This window comes from Oncorhynchus gorbuscha, linkage group LG07 (genome assembly GCF_021184085.1).
Source record: "Oncorhynchus gorbuscha isolate QuinsamMale2020 ecotype Even-year linkage group LG07, OgorEven_v1.0, whole genome shotgun sequence".
In the NCBI taxonomy this organism is placed as follows: domain Eukaryota; kingdom Metazoa; phylum Chordata; class Actinopteri; order Salmoniformes; family Salmonidae; genus Oncorhynchus; species Oncorhynchus gorbuscha.
The window spans coordinates 22,247,388-22,265,473 of record NC_060179.1 but is presented as its reverse complement, the minus strand read 5'-3'; positions in this window follow the sequence as shown (position 1 = coordinate 22,265,473).

Sequence of the window (18,086 nt, the reverse complement as noted above, 5' to 3'; positions counted from 1 at the left end):
GGGCCAAGCTTCCTGACATCCAGGACCTATATACTAGGCGGTTGTCACACCCTGACCATAGAGAGCCTTTTATTCTCTATGATGGTTAGGTCGGGGTGTGACTAGGGTGGGTTATCTAGGTTATTGTAAGTCTTTGTTGGCCTGGTATGGTTCCCAATCAGAGACAGCTGTTTATCGTTGTCTCTGATTGGGGATCATATTTAGGCAGCCATTTCCCCCACTGTGTTTTGTGGGATCTTGTTTTTGTGTAGTGGCCTGTGAGCACTACATGACTTCCCGTTTTGTTTGCTCTTTATTGTTTTTTTTTAGTTTAATTTCTATTAAGCATGTGGAACTCTACGTACGCTGCGCCTTGGTCCGACATTCATTATAATGACCGTGACAGCGGTGTCAGAGGAAGGCCCAAAAAATTGTCAAAGACACCTGTTGTATTCAGCGCATGTGACAACTAACATTTGATTTGAAATCAAAATTAATTCAAAGTTTATCGTCACATGCACAGGATGCAGCAGGTTTAAACGGTACAGTGATATGCTTACTTGGAAACTCTCCTCATCAGTGTAGTACAAATATCAATAATCAAAAGTTAAATATCAAAGTCAATGCGAAATCAAAATAACAGTAAGTAATAAAAAGTAATATAAAATAGTAATTTAAAAAAGGATACATCTCAGTGAAACATAGGGACTTCATTAGGCCCTAAGACGGATCCCTGAGGAACCCCCATTGTACAGTTGCTAGAAAATGAGACTCACGCACATTAATGGATGGACTACATGAAAAGTCTGTTACAGGTTGTCTGCAGTCTGGGGCATGTGACATCTTTCTGCCTGCATGTCTTTCTGTTCCGAGCTGGCTGTGTAGAGATGATGCCATGTGTTTGTAATCAAGCTACAACACATGGAAGGACTGTGCCTGGGAACGCTGGAACGGGAAGACTGAAACTTCCTGGACAACGGCATGCAGGATAGAGACGGAAAGACGGATCCCTTCTTTATTACGGGTGTTTGGCGGCGGGCTTAGATTCACTTTAAGGCCTAGGTCAGGAGATTTATTAAAGAAATATTTAATAGCTGGCGTCTCGGGTTTTGCTTCGCAGGCATGTACACCGTCTCACGAGGCGGCGGTAACATTCAAGTACCTGAAAGAGATCAACTTTAAAAAATGACTATCTAGCTCAATCAGGAGCGATGGAGGAGCTACTTTTCAGGCCTGCAGCCATGTGATACTGATATGATCTAGTTAAACAACAGCTGTTTGTGATTCCAAGGGAAATTATGAGGAAGATTCCCCATGAGATGCCAGCTCCATTTATCTAAATGAGGTGTCTTTTGTGTCGGTTGGGGGGAGAGCCCCTCCCTCTCATAAAAATGCAGTACCTGTTCTTCTCCACTTCTGCAGATAACATTACAGTGTTGCCCAACCAGTTGTTCCCTCGTACACTGTTGCTCATAACACTATCTCAGTGTGAGAGTGGATGAGTACAGAGGTGCCTGGCTGGGCGGTGTATTGAAATGATTAGTAGGCTGGTTTTTTACGATGCCTGCCTGCTCGGGGCTTGTGAATGCTTGCCTTACACAGGGCTTGCTGTGGTACTCTCCCAGGCTCCACCCTTCAGCCATTCCAGGCCCCAGCAGTGCTACAAATATAAATCCCAACCAAAGTGATGCAATAGAGGCAAATTAAAGAGGTTGAAGTTATCAGGAAGGCTGGCGTTAGATATTATAGTAACCCCAGTAAATTCCATTTGAAAACCACTTTTTCCAATACATTTTTGGGGAGAAATTCCTGCTACCCTTGTGTCGTCTTTAATCCGTGTCGGATACTTTGCTTCAGGTTTTTCAGATTTAAGAAACTCAGAATTGGACATTGATTTCAACAAGAATTTATACACTTTGAGTAAAGTGATGAATATGCAAACAGTTAGTAAATGTTGGATTTATCAAAGTGAACAGCTGCTTTATCACATTGGTATTAGCTGGAGTATATAGAAGGTGATGACGTAGACCAAAGCAGGCTGTTTATGTTCTTAATCCAAAAGGTAAACTTTCTCCTTTCTCTTCCCTCAACTCTATTTTGTGGGGTTGTATTGCCGCTGTTCCGTGTTAAGAGCTTGTAGCAGGCAACACATGGGTGTGTTTAATTACGGTTATATGGCCACCATAAACAGAGTCCCTATTTTGGGTAAAGATTCTTTATGGGAACTTTAAAAATTAAGCACTTTCTTTGAAGTGTAAAACATACTGTGGTACAAATAGTACAAGCTGTGGAGTAAAATCCATTCAAATTATATTTACCTTTTTCCTATAAAACACCTGAGTTTGATGTCTAACTTTATTGTCCTAGTAGAAGTATTAATTGGTTATTTAAAAAATATTATATAGGCCTACATATGAGTTTTATATACTGAAATGCACATTGGCAACATATATATGTGTTCTTGATAGGTAGTAAGTTTTACGTTCCTCGGCGTATACATCACGGACAAACTGAATTGGTCCACCCACACAGACAACGTGGTGAAGAAGGCGCAGCAGCGCCTCTTCAACCTTAGGAGGCTGAAGAAATTCGGCTTGTCACCAAAAGCACTCACAAACCTTTACAGATGCACAACCGAGAGCATCCTGTCGGGCTGTATCACCGCCTGGTACGGAAACTGCCCCGCCCACAACCATAAGGCTCTCCAGAGGGTAGTGAGGTCTGCACAACGCATCACCGGGGGCAAACTACCTGCCCTCCAGGACACCTACACCACCCGATGTCACAGGAAGGACATAAAGATCATCAAGGACAACAACCACACGAGCCACTGCCTGTTCACCCCGCTATCATCCAGAAGGCGAGGTCAGTACAGGTGCATCAAAGCAGGGACCGAGAGACTGAAAAACAGCTTCTATCTCAAGGCCATCGGACTGTTAAACAGCCACCACTAACATTGAGTGGCTGCTGCCAACATACTGACTCAACTCCAGCCACTTTAATAATGGAAAAATTGATGTAAAAAATGTAGCACTAACCACTTTAAACAATGCCACTTTTATATGTTTACATACCCTATATTACTCATCTCATATGTATATACTGTACTCGATACCACGTACTGCATCTTGCCTATGCCGTTCTGTATCATCACTCATTCATATGTCTTTATGTACATATTCTTCATCCCTTTACACTTGTGTGTATAAGGTAGTTGTTGTGAAATTGTTAGGTTAGATTACTCGTTGGTTATTACTGCATTGTCGGAACTAGAAGCTCAAGCATTTCGCTACCCTCACATTAACATCTGCTAAACATGTGTATGTGACAAATAACATTTGATTTGATGTATAGGAATGAGACAAGGTGCAGACCATTTCCAGAAAGATAACCAGACTGAAGTACTTTAGGCGAGGAGTCAGTCGCTGGGGTTTTGGTTGGAGGTATTTGAAACTTAATGCGGTGAGATGTGGTAAATTGTATCATTCAACCGCACTTACCATTACTGTCGAATATTACAAATATGAGGCGAGCAACCAACCATGTTGATATAGGCCTGAGTATGCACAGTATATTATCTATAGATTGAATGGCACTTTTTTAAGGGAACTTCTGAATGCTCTGGATAATAATATATAACTTAGTTCTATAGACTAAGAGGGAACAAGTCGCCTAGCTGAAACACCAGAATTAACTGGCCATTCGAAGCATGTGAATTAAACTTCATTCAGATGGAACTTGTAGTTTCTAGTTGGATGTCGCTTCATGCATGAACACAGTCAGCTAACGAAGATAGAAAGTGTGATGTGGCGTGCCTCCATTTTGCTCTCAAGAGAGAACAGGAAAAAAACTCCTCGCTGGCCATTCATTAAGCTGTGACTTTTGCAGTCTGCATCCAATGCTAAAGGTTCTAGCAGCTGTTAAAGAACTTGCAAAAAAAAAATCCTTACCAAATTGCACACTGGCCACCAGTACTCCCGCAAATATCCACTCATTCATCAAATCAATCATTCCTCTCCCATTCACAAAGATATCCCCCAGCCCAGCAGACATGTCTGTTGGAGACATCACAATGGTTCAGCAAGCAAACATACTTCCCTAGGCCCCTTGGGAGAAACACAGGCAGTCGCTTCACAGAGAGAGAGAATGAGTCGCCCTGCTACTCCAGCGGTTCTCTACAACCCCCCCCCCTTCTGTCTTTCTGTTTTTTCACTGTGCACTTTCCACATATAACGTTAGACTAGAACATCACTCACATTTCTCCAACCAGTCGTCATTCATTTGGATTTGTTATCATGTGTTGTCGTTGACCTGTGTTGATTGCAAAGAGTAATTGTTCAGCGATTACATAGTGGTACCCTCCTGTCAGAAAAATATTATTATTATTACATCATTGCAATTTGTGTAATTATGTGATACACTGCAGTCACTGCACACTGAAGGAAAAATACTGACGGTCCAGTATATGTCACTGGGCATAGCATGGTTATTGTATAGAAGTCATATGTATAGCTAATTAATGAACTATAGCTTACCCATTGGCATGTCACTTTTACAGTACTGTACAAAAAGAACACATTTGAGACACAGTTAACAGTCAGTTTAGGAGGTCTGAGCCATGGATGTGTGAGGTTATCTTCACCTACAGGATCACACTGGGGGAAGGCTGGCACTACCCTGATGGGCACACTCTGCCAGCCCTGTCGTGGTAACTCACTGATATGAGGTGGGCACCCATCCTTCACCTGTGCGCCAGCCTTCCTGGCACCTTCTGGGGGTCGCTCGCCCTGTCCACCCTTCCTCCTCCCGGCTGAGGCTGAGATAAGAGGCTATCCGTCATCCACTGGGCCGCATTAAAATTTAACTCTGGTTACCGAGTGTGGTCATTCAAACTTTTATCTCAAACCTTCTTTATCTTCTTTTCATTAAGTTCTCAAGCACTAATAGCTTCTGAGCTCTCCGGGTAAGGATGATGTTCTGAATAATGAAAGCTCATTATTTCTCCACAGAATGCTTGTTAATTCAAATGATGATATTAAAACTATAGTAGCCTTTGGCAGTGGGGTGATTTCTAGCATACTTTATCATGTATCAATATATACTCTGTTTGTCAAAACTGCCCAGGGCTCGGGCTGACATTCTCTCTCCCGAGGAGTCAGGTGCTTCAGCAGGCCTCCAGACTACTCCAAGGTGACAACTCGCAGAGTTTGTGCCTTTAGGAAACAGAGGGATGGAGGGAGGACGAGAGGATGGAACTCAAAGTGCCATCTCCCCCGTCCTCCCTCGATGTCGATTCAACATCCCTCCATCACACGCTCGCTCACGTGAACACATTTGTCATCCTCATCTGCCTTGGCTGATGTGTGCACATGTGCACAGACACACACACACACACACACTCAGGAACACTCATGACCATTAACCTTTAAATACACCATTCCAGTATTTTATCTTGGAGACGTGCCTACGGTTCTCAGCATTATAATTTGGGAAGTAATTCTGATTTTTCTCCTCATCTCTTCATACTTCTCCACATCTTGGCTACCGTAAAGCCTCTGAAACTTGGGTGGAGAAATAGGGATTTTATTTGGTAAATCTTCCTTATTTGCATAACACGCAACATCCGAGTTCTTTGTGTTTGCTTATTAAGGCCACATTAGAGCTGTGTGCGCTGCTCTTTACGGCTCTCCAAACACGTCTCCTTGCAGGATGACAAGTGTGACTCTGACCTTTACTCCATTACAGAGAATGCTTTCGACTTGCTCTATTTTCCTGGAATGCCTGTCAATTCACACAGTGCTCTGTTCTCTTTGTAGATTCACTCGCCAACTGTGTTTAGGAGAAGACAAACCAAAACATTATGAGATAAAGAGCATCCCAATTTATTTTTTATTTTTATGAGAGTTCAATCATTTGAATATCTCTAAAGATCTATTATACGCTATAAAGACCTTGTTCTACACCAGTTACACCTGAAGCAAACGTTTAAGTTTTGGCGTCTCCCAAAATGCCTGTGGTTCTGCTCTTAAAAATGCATGTCTGGGGGATAAATACGCTGACAACACTTTTATTTTGGAGGGTATATTTATGTAAAGAGAAAGACAATGAAAGAGTGGCATTTGAAAGGCCTTGGGTGTTGAAGATGGCACAGTTTGATAGGTGCGCTCAGTTGCTCAGAACCTTATGCCCTGTTGTTGACAGCGGGCCAGCTACAATACGGCGGCAGGAGTAGCGTCATGTCACGACTCCTGTGAGAGCCAGAGGGACCTGGAACTCAGACAACATGCCGTTCCAGCCCGACCGGTTCCCTCCTCCCCCATACCTTACACCCCCGGGCTTAGCCTAGCCATAGGCAGCCATCGGTGGCTTCAGGCTTCAAAAGAAAAGCCATGCTGCCCCGTCAAGAAAGGTAAGTCAGACTGCAGGGAAACAGAGTCGCATCCTGAGGGCTACTCTGTTCCCATGCAGGGTGGGGTAGGTTGGGGTGAGGTGGGGCAACGGGGGAGGAGTGGTGTGTTGGAATATGCATAGGTCACACAAGTGGCTATTTAAGGTTAGTTGCGTTAAGAGGTCACCCAACAGCTCCTGCAGCCCCTACCTACCACTCTTTAGCCCTTCTCTACTCGCAGGACCCCCCCCCTCTCTGGCCCTCTCATTTTCTTTAAAAGCTTTTAAAGAAATAGAGTGAATAATCTGAGGAATGGCAAGCAGCCAGGATTAATGGAGCCCGGGGGTTAGGCACGCTGTGCTACACACCGTACTGGGCTAGCGCAGGCTGGTACTCAGAAGTGGGCAGTGTGGTGGTTGTGGAAGCTACTCTCTTAGATAATAGGACTCCGAAGGGGTTCTTTGGCTGTCCCCATAGGAGAACCCTTTTTGGTATCATGTAGAACCCTCTTTGGAAAGATGGAACCCAAAAGGGTTCTCCTATGGGAACAGTCGAAGAACCCTTTTAGGTTCCAGATTGCACCTTTTTTTTCTAAGAGTGTGCGTCGTTATGCCGCCACGCTGGTGAGGCTCTAGCCAGCAGAGGGACCAATGCAGCCAGCCAGGCTGTGGAGTTACTATGAAGTCAGAGCTGCTCCATGCCTGACAGTCCTAACGGGGGCCACCACCTGTGCGTGTATGCACGCCATGCACGGCAGAAATAGGGGCCACTCCCATGCAGATGTAGCTCGTCAGTCTGGGCGCCCGCCGTTTTAGTCAGAGAGAACAAACAGATGTTTCTGGGGATTAGTTCTGCCTCTCTCTCTCCGACTGCCTCCACACTTATTCAACCTGTCACTTTCAGCACACCTCAGGAGGCCGCTTGACTAGATAAGGGGGATCCGGTTTTTGTCATGCCTCTGTCAGCGTGCTGACGTGTGTTCTGGAGCACAGGTAAACACAGTCTCTTACTGAGCGTGCTCAGAGGGCCCCGGTGCAATCACACAAAAAGAAGCTAGCGCTAATTAGCGAGGTGTGGAGTGATTTCCCAGAGATCACCAGCAGTACTCTTGGTACGCTCAGCTTTCACACCCAAGACCCCTAACCACTCCTAACACACATTGGGAAAACACAGGTGTTGGTTCTGTTAACCTATATAGAAAATATTGTATTTCCACAATATTCTACAGTATTATTATACTTATTAAACATAACTTTGCCAATAACTTATGTTCCTTGATAGCATGAATTTTTGACCTCTCACAAACCAAAACAAACTATGTCAATTAATTGTGATATTAGAATGCACCTCTGAGTGAGAGTACTGTTGTCCTGTTCCGTTAATAGCTCTGATTATGTCCGTTGTTTACCATCTCAGGAGACAGGAGTAAGCGTAGGTAGCCAATGTGGCACATCTCTGACACACAATGGCAAATGGAACTTTCTTTCATTGTTCGCTGTGTTTTCGTGTCTCCCTGGTTTCTTATAATCTTCTTCAAAAGGTACGGGCCAGCCCCCACTTTCCCTCCCCGCTCCGAAATTCAGTCTGAGTAAAAACACTGTGGAGGTTGTTGTTCTAACTGATAATGGATTTGGTGGACCCCCTGCGGGCATGCACCATTGGCAGATACTGAATACCACTAAAGGATCAATGAAAGGAGGGAAGAGGGGGGGGGAGAAGGGAATGGGTGGATAAAACAGAAATCCTGTGGCATCTTCGCTATTTCACTAAAACCTGCAGAGTGTTAAAGCTCAACCCGGTAATCTGTTGTTAAGACACAAGGCCTCTCTAATGTTTCCCATCAGCAAGTGGATTATGAGGGAATTGTAATTTACATCAGCTTCACTTTTATGTGTCACTCAGCTTAGAAGTTAATAGCATTTAGCCGAACAATAGCCAGTCACATCGTCTCAATCTGGGGCGTCCAAATCCACAAGTGAGGTTGCCATTGAAGTGCAGGCGTTCCGGGCGCCTAGACAATGGTGGGCTTCGCCGTATTCTCGCTGAGCTAATTACCGTCCCCGTCCCTATCTGCACGCCACACATGTCCACCATTTCTGTTGTTAACACGCATCTGGGTCCCACTGTATCGACAAAGGCCGTTGTCTGCTGCGGTTTCTTCAATAATCACATGAAACGTCAGTGTTTGTTTGTCACAGGTTTGCTAGATCCCAGTGCTGTAGTGACATGACCAGACAGAGGTTTAGTGTAAAGCACTCGGGATGATTTTTTATTTGTTCTCTTACCCCTATTGTCTCGCCCAGATTAAGACTAGAGAAGTAAACCCTAAAAAAAATGTCATGTTCGCAATTTAAAAGTTCCTGGCAATGCGTCCTTGAAAAATATCTCACCTTTGAGGAAAATAAGGGATTATCATATAAGAAGAGATGTTTTGGATGTCTAGGTCTGCGATATTATTATTTTTAAGCAATAAACATCAGAATGTGTTTTAGGTAGGACGGTTATTAGAAGGAAATATAATGGAAGACAAGATTATCTGTAACTTTAGAGGTTTTGTATTTTTCGTCAGATTCGGCCCGCAACTGTCACTGAGTCATGCTAGCTTCAATCAGGTAGTTTTCTTCGGGTTTTTGACACAGGCCCCATAGTTGGACGATGGAAATGATCCACCTCCATCAAACCCTGAAAGAAGGACCTGCCTCGCTTCCATGTTGTCACAGGAAAACCAAAGAGAGTCGGCTCCCTATCTGCCCCACAGATATTTTCCCAAGTACCGTCGCCTTGGGGAATGCAGGTGTGGGGCTCTGAAGTTCTACCTATGGGTTTTTTGGAAAAGTGGTTGGGAGGTGGGCAGGGGAAGAGGGAAAGGGGGAGATTCGTCAAGACATCCTGACATATACGGCCAATCCGATGACATGAGTTATACTCCTCTAGACGAGAAAAGACCACCTGCTTCTAAGACCTCGGCTCTGCTGCAACACGATATGAACGACAAACCATATCTATTATAATGAAGGTAGGTCAGGGCCAGGAATGGGCCAGACTGTGCCCGAGCATCAGACTCCATACTGGACTTGTCTTTCACCAGTAAAGGTGGTAGGTGGACTGAACGAGGGGGGAGCTGTCATTGGCCTAAGACCTCTATTAGCATGTCTCAGTCTGTTGCCACACACACACGTGTGAACCCTGTGCCTAATAATACTCTGAAAGGTATGCGGTAAAGAAAGGGCACAGTCCTGAATAAGTAAAACTCCATTCCACTGCCGTGCTCCATTATTAATACACAGCAGCCTCATCTTTGATTAAGTTACTCAAGTAGCTCTTCCTGTGTGGATTTTGATTAAGACTCGGCTGTGTCTCAGGAAGCCACCCGAATGGAGGCTCTCTCCTCTCCTTCTGTCTCTATGTATTTTTAAAAACTTTCTCGGTCCCATCTCTCATTCCTTTACCCTCTCTGCCTCTTTCCCTCTCTCCCCGTTTCTCTGTCGTACTCACAAGGTGAGGAAAGACACAGGACTATCCTTTCAGCATTATTTCTGCGGGATTACATTTTATACCACCCAAGTCTGCAAATGCCACAGTGTATTGTGGACACAGTAGCATGGGAGTTTCTCTCTGTTCATACCTGTCTGTCATTATACCATGAATTATCACAGTGTGTGACACATCAGAGACCTGCTTGGCAAGATACAATGGAATTTAATAGTTTCAAAAGTTTATTTGCGAAGTGCAGAGGTTACAACAGGTGTAAAATATAACAGTGAAAATCTTACCCTCAGAGTTCTTTCCCAACAATACAGTGATGATGATGATAATAATAATAATATACATAGAATAAAACAATTTAAAACAAGAAGTAGGATATAGGTTGAAGAAACATGAGAATGCCAGTATACACTGAGTGTACAATACATAAGGAACACCTTCCTAATATTGAGTTGCACCCCATTTTGCACTCAGAGCAGCATCAATTTGTCGGGACATGGACTCTACAAGGTGTCGAAAGCATTCCACAGGGATGCTGGCCCATGTTGACTCCAATGCTTCCCACAGTTGTGTTAAGTTGGCTGGATGTCCTTTTGGGTAGTGGATCATTCTTGATACACACGGGAAACTGTTGAGCATGAAAACCCCAGCAGCGTTGCAGTTCTTGACACAAACCGATGCGCCTGGCAGCTACTACCATACCCCGTTCAAAGGCACTTAAATATTTTGTCTTGTCCATTCACCCTCTGAACGGCATACACACACAATCCATGTTTCAATCGTCTCAAGGCTCAAAGATCCTTCCTTAACCTGCCCCCCCATCTATACTGATTGAAGTGGATTTAACAGGTGACATCAATAAGGGATCATGTTACGTTCCTCAGCAAGAAAACCACAAATTTCACTCAAACAGAAGAGTGAATTTACAAAGAGTCACTGACCAACAACCACAACAAAACAGGTGGGGTTTTAGTAGAGGTTCCGAAGGACACTCATGGGGGTGCCCACTGAAAGTTGACTAGCAACAACAACTGGAACCTAAAAGACACCCACCATGAGCACCCACTAAATTAGCCCAAAAGAGGCAAACAAAAGAAAAACCCACACCAAACTTAAAGAAAGGTGGAGCAAAACAAAATCAGGGAAATCAGACGAAGGAATGTTTTTTTAGTTGACCCTCCACATTTCTCAAGACTACTGGAGCCCTGGGCCAGCCACTTTTAAATAGCACTTGGGCCAGCCACTTTTAAATAGCATCTGGGCCAGCTATTTTTACATAGCACCTGGGCCAGCCACTTTTAAATAGCACCTGGGCCAGCCACTTTTAAATAGCACCTGGGCCAGCCACTTTTAAATAGCACCTGGGCCAGCCACTTTTACATAGCACCTGGGCCAGCCACTTTTACATAGCACCTGGGCCAGCCACTTTTAAATAGCACCTGGGCCAGCCACTTTTAAATAGCACCTAGGCCAGCCACTTTTACATAGCACCTGGGCCAGCCACTTTTAAATAGCACCTGGGCCAGCACAAGCAAAACACCTTCCCACTAACAAGATGGCAACCAGCACAGGTGTAACACATACTGACTAACTAGGTCACACCAATCGGTGCGCCCTACATGCTAACAAGCTATATTGTACGTGCTAGTCCAACCTCCAAACATAAATGGAAAAACCAAAACCTGTAACAGATTTCACCTGGATTCACCTGGTCAGTTTATGTCATGGAAAGCAGGTGTTACAAATGGTTTTTACACACAGTATATATAGCTCTGTAATATACTAATGGTAATATATACATGGAAACAGGAGTAATAGTGACCAGTAGCTGGATAAATAGAGAGATACTAATGGTAATCAATAATCAATGAACAGCACCGTAGTGGTAGTAATACTATCTAATCAGTAATCATTTTATTTGCAGCGTAGGTGTGAGGGTGTGTGTGCGTGTGTGTGAGTAGGAGTGACAGTGAAGGTTTGTGTGTCTGAGTGGGTAGGGACCTGTGGATGGGCATATGAGTCCGTGTGGATAGTCTGTGGGAGAGCAGTATTTATTAGCCATTTAACAAATTAAACATAGTAGTAGCCATTTGTCTTGTGGCAAGCGGATAGAAGCTGTTTAGGATTCTGCTGGTCAGAGCCTTGATGTGCCAGACGGGAGCATGGAGAACAATCCATGTCTCTGGTGGATGGAGTCTTTGGCAATTTTTCTGTCCGTTTTCAGACACAGCCTGGCAAGTATGTCCTGGATGGCTGGGAGCTCGCCCCCAGTGATGCGCTGGGCCATCCCCACAACCCTCTGTAGGGCCTTCCTGTCGAAGGTGGAGCAGTTGCCATACCAGACGGTGATACAACCAGTCAGGAAACGTTCAATGGTGCAGCTGTAAAAGTTCCCGAGGATCTGAGGGGCCATGCCAAATCGTTTCAGCCTCCTGAGGAAGAAGAGGCGCTGCCGTGCCTTCTTGACTGTGCTGGTGTAAGAGGACCATGTTATGTCCTCAGCAATGTGGACACAGAGGAACTTGAAGCTCTTGCCCTCTCCACTGTGGCCCCGCCAATATGGATGGGGATGTGCACCCCACTCTGTTTCCTGTAGTCCACGATCAACTCCTTGGTCCTGCTAACATTGAGGTAGAAGTTGTTGTCCTGGCACCACGCTGTCAGGTCACTGACCTCCCTGTGGGCTGTCTCATCACCATTGGTGATCAGGCCTACCACTGTCGTGTAATCAGTAAACTTGATGGAGTGGGAGTTGTGCGTGGCCAAACAGAAATGGGTAAACAGGGAGTACAGAAGGGGGTTAAGCACAACCCCTGGGGGAGCCCTGTGTTGAGGGTCAGTGTGATGAAAGTGTCTTTGCCTACACTCACCACCTGCATAAAGAATTTGCACCTGTTTTCAAGAGGTAATAAAACATGAAAGGAAGAACAATACATTTTAAGTAGATAAACACAGAATATACAGATTGTTCTTTCTTCTCTTCCCCACTGAAAATAATTAGTCTAAACTTTGCCGTAAAACATTGTAATTTTTAGTTTACTTTTGTTATGAAATATAGTGTTGCGCTCCACTATTTCAGCCGCTATCACTTTGTGAGTTTGAATTTGACACTGCCAAGTGATCATAAACTTCCTTATTATGTAAGCTATTATGTCATTTGTCATCTCTTATGCAGTCATCAAACCCCCTTGGAGCAGTTCTCCATCATTCTTTGACAACAGGGTACATGTTTACCATCCAACCTAGATCATATCATATTACACATTTAAATGAGTGCAAAATGCACTGTGATACAGATACAATAGTTTATTGTAACCTGGGTACAGCTTAGTGATGATTAATTTAGCTTAATTTGTCTGTCTTTGAAACAATGGGTTAGTGGTTGATGGGTATGTAAGAAAACTGGCCAAACTCAACTTCTGTCAGTCCCACTGAAAATCAACTCATACGAGTCGTTGGTTGAGTAAGGGGTCTGCATGTCAGGCATGGTACAGTATGGTAAAGAATCCCACCAATGTGATGTTATCTAAAACATGTTGCTAGCTCAGTGTAAATCCTATAAGTGCGCTTGGCAAACAAAAATGGCTAGTATGTCAGTCTTGTGAAGGAAACGCCTATTCAGGAGGCAAACACTTCAGTTGGAAGATTAAGATCAGTCATTTAATAAGTCACTAAGTGCTAATTAAACACACTGATTGTCCTCAGGTGTAACTCCTCATCCTCTCATGCCTGTGTATGTTATGGTAAACGTTAGAGAGCTGCCGTCAGTGTCCCTACCATCTGTTTGTAATGAATTTCCTCCTCTTCTTCCGAAGAGGAGAGGCGAAACGGATCAGAGGACCAATACGCGGCGTGGTAAGTGTCCATGTTTTTTTTTTTTTTTTTTTTTTTTTACCTTTATTTAACTAGGCAAGTCAGTTAAGAACATATTCTTATTTTCAATGATGGCCTGAGAGGGGGTTAACTGCCTGTTCAGGGGCAGAACGACAGATTTGTACCTTGTCAGCTCAGGGGTTTGAACTTGCAACCTTCCGGTTACTAGTCCAACGCTCTAACCACTAGGCTAACCTGCCGCCCCGGTTCTTTTTAATACGTTAAGGTACACATGAACAACTGACTACAAAAAACAAGAAATGGGAAAACTCAAAACAGTCCTATCTGGTGCAAAGACAGAGACAGGAACAATCACCCACAAACACACAGTGAAACCCAGGCTACCTAAGTATGATTCTCAATCAGAGACAACTAATGACACCTGCCTCTGATTGAGAACCATACTAGGCCGAAACATAGAAATACCCAAATCATAGAAAAACAAACATAGACTGCCCAACCAACTCACGCCCTGACCATACTAACTAAATACAAAACACAGGAAATAAAGGTCAGAACGTGACAGTACCCCCAAAGGTGCGGACTCCGGCCGCAAAACCTTGACCTATAGGGGAGGGTCTGGGTGGGCGTCTGTTCGCGGTGGCGGTTCTGGCGCGGGACGCGGACCCCACTTCACAATTGTCTTAGTCCGCCTTATTGTCCGCCTCCGTGGCTTTCTCACCATGGCCACCCTTATCAATGACCCCACTGGACAGAGGGGCAGCTCTGGGCAGAGGGGGACTGGCGCCTCTGGGCAGAGGGGGACTGGCGCCTCTGGGCAGAGGGGGACTGGCGCCTCTGGGCAGAGGGGGACTGGCGCCTCAGACTCCGGCAGCGGCGCCGGACAGGCGGGACACTACGGCAGCGGCGCCGGACAGGCGGGACACTCCGGCAGCGGCGCCGGACAGGCGGGACCACCTGCAGGAGACAGAGAGACAGCCTGGTGCGTGGAGCTGCCACAGGAACCACCAGGCTGGGGAGACCTTCAGGAGGCTTGGTGTTAGGAGGAGCCTGAAGGACCGGGCTGTGGGGGAGCACTGGAGCTCTGGTGCGAAACCTTGGCACCACTTCCCCAGGCTGGACAACTACTCTAGCCCGGACCCTCCAGAGTGCAGGCACAGGTTGAACCGGGCTGTGGGTAAGCACGGGAGATCTAGTGCTTACTACACGCACTTCTCCCTTAGGCTCCACTCCCACATTTGCCCGGCACGAGCGGAGCGCAGGCATAGGACGCACTGCACCCTCCCAGCGCCCCGGAGACACGGCACGCAGAGCCGGCGCAGGATAACCTGGACCAAAACTGCGTACCGGCGACCAGACCCGCTGAGCAGGCACCATACGCCCTGGCTCAATGCCCACACTCGCATGGCACTTTTGGGGGGCTGCCCTATCGCACACCGGGCTATGGGCACGCACTGGCGACACCGTGCGCTTAACCGCATAACATGGTGCCTGACCAGTAATGCGCTGCTTATCATAAGCACGAGGCGTGAGCTCAGGTCTGCTACCTGGCTTAGTACCACACCTCGTGTCCCCCCCCAAAAAAATAATTTGGGGCTGCCCCTCGTACCAGTCGCGCTGCCGTGCTGCCTCCTTATATCGCCGCCGCTCAGCTTTCGCTGCCTCCAGCTCTGCTTTGGGGCGGCGATATTCCCCAGCCTGTGCCCAGGGTCCCTCTCCGTTCAGTATCTCCTCCCATGTCCAGGAGTCCTGTGATGCTGGCCTCTGTTGTTGATGCTGCTGCTGCTGTCGTCACTGTCCTTTACCACGCCGCTTGGTCCGAGTTGGGTGGGTGATTCTGTAATGAATTTCCTCCTCTTCTTCCGAAGAGGAGAGGCGAAACGGATCAGAGGACCAATACGCGGCGTGGTGCGTGTCCATGGTTCTTTTTAATACGTTAAGGTACACATGAACAACTGACTACAAAAAAACAAGAAATGTTAAAACTCAAAACAGTCCTATCTGGTGCAAAGACAGAGACAGGAACAATCACCCACAAACACACAGTGAAACCAAGGCTACCTAAGTATGATTCTCAATCAGGGACAACTAATGACACCTGCCTCTGATTGAGAACCATACTAGGCCGAAACATAGAAATACCCAAATCATAGAAAAACAAACATAGACTGCCCACCCAACTCACGCCCTGACCATACTAACTAAATACAAAACACAGGAAATAAAGGTCAGAACGTGACACTGTTATTCTATAGCTACAGTAGTCGGACCCCTTCTTTTTCCCACATCTTGTTACGTTTACAGCCTTAATCTAAAATGGATTTTAAAAATCCTAAATCTACACACAATACCCCATAATGAATAAGCGAAAACAGGTTTTTAGAAATCTGTGCAAATTTATAAAAAACAAATATATATATATATATATATATATATATACACATGTATATGTATAAAAAATAACTTATTGACATAAGTATTCAGACCCTTTTCTATGAGACTCGAAATTGAGCTCAGGTGCATCCTGTGTCCATTGATCATCCTTGAGATGTTTCTACAACTTGATTGGAGTCCACCTGTGGTAAATTCAATTGATTGAACATGATTTGGAAAAGCACACACCTGTCTATATAAGTTCCCAAAGTTGACGATGCATGTTAGAGCAAAAACTGTGTCATGAGGTCCAAGGAATTGTCCGTAGAGCTCTGAGACAGGATTGTATCGAGGCACAGATCTGGGGAAGGGTACCAGAAACATTCTGCATCATGTAAGGTCCCCAAGAACACAGTCGCCTCCATCATTCTTAAATTTGGAATCACCAAGACTCTTCCTAGAGCTGGCCACCCGGCCAAACTGAGCAATCGGGGGAGAAGGTCCTTGGTCAGGAAGGTGACCAAGAACCCGATGGTCACTCTGACAGAGCTCCAGAGTTCCTCTGTGGAGATGGGAGAACCTTCCAGAAGGACAACCATCTCTGCAGCACTCCACAAATCAGGTGTTTATGGTAGAGAGGCCAAACGGAAGCCACTCCTCAGTAAAAGGCACATGACAACCCGCTTGGAGTTTGCCAAAGAGCACCTAAAGGACTCGCAGACCATGAGAATCAAGATTCTCTGGTCTGATGTAACCAAGATTGAACTCTTTGGCCCGAATGCCAAGCGTTACGTCTGGAGGAAACCTGGCACCATTCCTACAGTGAAGCATGGTGGTGGCAGCATCACGCTGTGGGTATGTTTTTCAGCTGCAGGGACTGGGAGACTAGACAGGATCGAGGGAAAGATGAACGGAGCAAAGTACAGAGAGATCCTTGATGAAAACATGCTCCAGAGTGCTCAGACCTCAGACTGGGGCGAAGGTTCACCTTCCAACAGGACAATGACCCTAAGCACACAGCCAATACAACACAGGAGAGGCTGCGGGACAAGTATCTGAATGTCCTGAACCCGATCAAACATCTCTGGAGAGACCTGAAAAAAGCTGTGCAGTGACGTTCCCCATCCAACCTGACAGAGCTAGAGAGGATCTGCAGAGAAGAATGGGAGTAATTCCCCAAATACAGGTAAAAAGTGCTTCAACAAAGTTATGAGTAAAGGGTCTGAATACTTATGTAAATGTAATAATTCAGTTTTTTATAAATTTGCTAAGATTTATAAAAAACAGTTTTTGCTTTGTCATTATTGGGTATTTCAGAATTAGGCTCTAACGTAACAACATATGGAAAAGGTCAAGGGTTCTGAATACAAATGCACTGTAAAATACATCTACAGCCACTATATCAGAACTCTGGTTCTACTTGAAATATTGCTGAATGAATGGGGACATGGGGGACTTATCTTGATTATTTTGTTTCTGAAGTGCATACTGTACTCGACTGATACTCCACTCTGTCTTCTGTTGCCACTCTTAACACAAGATTGACCTAAAATGACTGAATTCAAGATACAAGCCTCAAAATCATTTTTTTTGTGATCCTAGCCTGGGTCTCCCGTGCTGGTTTCATGTGTAGATGTGATCCTAGCCTGGGTCTCCCGTGCTGGTTTCATGTGTAGATGTGATCCTAGCCTGGGTCTCCCGTGCTGGTTTCATGTGTAGATGTGATCCTAGCCTGGGTCTCCAGTGCTGGTTTCATGTGTAGATGTGATCCTAGCCTGGGTCTCCAGTGCTGGTTTCATGTGTAGATGTGATCCTAGCCTGGGTCTGCAGTGCTGGTCTCATGTGTAGATGTGATCCTAGCCTGGGTCTCCAGTGCTGGTCTCATGTGTAGATGTGATCCTAGCCTGGGTCTGCAGTGCTGGTCTCATGTGTAGATGTGATCCTAGCCTGGGTCTCCAGTGCTGGTCTCATGTGTAGATGTGATCCTAGCCTGGGTCTCCAGTGCTGGTCTCATGTGTAGATGTGT